Genomic DNA, 2,410 nt, shown 5'->3' on the forward strand with positions numbered 1-2,410 from the left:
ATGACGCGAGGCCGCCGGGTCGGGGCGACCGGCAGGCCGACGCGCGAGGCCGCCGGGTCGGGGCGACCGGCAGGCCGACGCGCGAGGCCGCCGAGTCGGGGCGACCGACGGGCAGACGCGTGGACGACGCGCGAGGCCGCCGGGTCAGTGAAGAAGCCGGCCAATCACGCCGGTGTTGGAGTAGAGGCGCACGGGGTCGACGGCGGCGGTGGGCGACGCAAACCGGATCACATAAACCGGAAAACCAAAAAGTAGACGCCGATTAAAGCGACCGGCGAGAGAGAGAGAAAACCCGGATCAAAGGATAGGAAAAAAAGACTCTCTAGGGCAGCCGGCCAACACGGCCGGCGGACGAACCCTAGGTACGGGCGGCGCGGCCCCCGGCGGCGGTCATGGAGGCCGACCGCCCCGGGGGCGGCGCGCAGGTGCGAAAGCGGCGGCGGCTAGGGTTTAGGATCGACTTGCGATAGATACTATGTTAGAAGGGAGAGAAAGGATTGGTGGAATTGTTCGTTATATTGCTTGAGCCTCGTGGGCATATATATAGGAGTACATGATCTATTTGGAGTACGAGGCAAGCCAGAATATTTTCTAGTCTAACCTATGTTTTCTAATACAATCACGTTACTCAACAATGTTGATACATATCATATTGACGATCAGAGATATGACAAAGACACACATGTAACTAACGGGTGAAGAGGAAGATGAATCAAATTCAGAAGATACAGATGAGGAAAGGGATGCAGTCAGAATATGATTGGGATGTTGGATGACGTGCCTGATCAGGTGGTGCAAGATTAAAATGCAAAGGAGGAAGAAAAGTTTGAGAAATTGTCAATGGACTCGAAAACCCCTTTGTATCCCGGCAGCAACGAAAAGCACACACGCTTTGCAGTCACACTAAAAATTCTAAAAATTACGTTGTTATCACAGGGAGTTTAAGCACATGGTTAGTCCACAAATTAAGTGGTTATCAACACCAAAACCACTTAGGAAGAAAAATGCTCTTCTAGAGGGCTTGCAGGAGGGGGAAGAGGACGCATATCTCTGAAGCCATGAGACTCTAAACATCATTATTTTTGGCCAGAGAAGTTATGTTTACAATTCCTCACGTTGGAGACTAGTATAACTCTAGGACTCTAAATACCACTTATTTCATCTGGACCGTAGATTTAGGATTTGAAGGTGAAATTTATGTGTTTCTTGAGTTTAACGTGGACGCTCTATTGGTGCCTTCAATTAGTAAATATATGTACTATATTGTATTGTTGTGTTCATTTGAACCCTTTGAATTGAAGAGGCCCTAATTTGGGCTGATTCCCAGCATGATCTAATACCAGATGCCACAAAAATTGGGTTTACAAGCTACTCATTTCGGCCCATAATGTAAGACGTTTTTTGACACTACACAATGAACGGAGTGAGTACTATATTTTTCTCCTCTACAATGAACGGGCAACGCTACATCCACAGAAGGTTACTTAAGGTATGCGGGCTGATATTGACCTGACAAATTTTGATTGGATTCCCCGCAAAGAGAAAATTGATTGGATTAAGTGGGACACACGAGTCCCATCCGACTGAAATTCAGAGAGTGGAGGGAATTAGAGGAAAGGGCCGTAACAATCCCGTCTTAAAAAGACAAAAGTAATAGTCTGGTATGTTTAGCATTTTTGACAGTGGAGAAATATGTCACGCTCGAGTACAATCATCCCATCTGTAGCATACGCAAAACTCGCTGACACTGACTACAGCTACAAATAATTGCAACACTGACTGATAACTACTAGCAGCCTGCCTGACCAGCGCCGCTGCCACTCTGCTTGTGCCATGGCGCCTCCTCTGTTTTCTAGATGCATTCGGTGCCTGTTCATCTGAATCCTCTTCGCTTCGTTCCCGCCTCCATGTGCATTTGCGCGCGAATTACAAGCGTGCGAACCTCGCTTCATTCTTGCACAGGTTCGCTATGCTGTCTTGAGTTTAGTCTTGCTGCTTCAGCTCATGATCTTAGTCTTGTGTGCTCCCTCTACCCTGCACAGACGGCGGCAGTAATTTTGTTGTTGCAGAAATTGACTGACGACCACATTTTGTGCTCCGCTGTCATTTCCACTGCTTGCGGCAGAGGGCTCGTGGTGGGTAGCTTCGGGCTGTTGACCAAATTGATTCAAATAAATCTAAGAGTAAAATAATTCTTACGCCGCTGAGCTTGTACGGATGGCTGTATTGAGAAGAGAAATTACGAGAGAAAAGCAGATGAAGGAGGCAAGATGAGCAGGAGCAGAGTCTGAATATTTTGCTGCTCTTGTCTGCTGCACCGTGCGTGCAGTCAAGTTTCAGGTTCAGTCGAGTTCAGCTCAGGAGCCAACCAAAGCCTGTCTCCTTCCTTCTTCACATGTACTGTATTTCT

This window comes from Triticum dicoccoides, chromosome 1B (assembly GCF_002162155.2).
Source record: "Triticum dicoccoides isolate Atlit2015 ecotype Zavitan chromosome 1B, WEW_v2.0, whole genome shotgun sequence".
In the NCBI taxonomy this organism is placed as follows: domain Eukaryota; kingdom Viridiplantae; phylum Streptophyta; class Magnoliopsida; order Poales; family Poaceae; genus Triticum; species Triticum dicoccoides.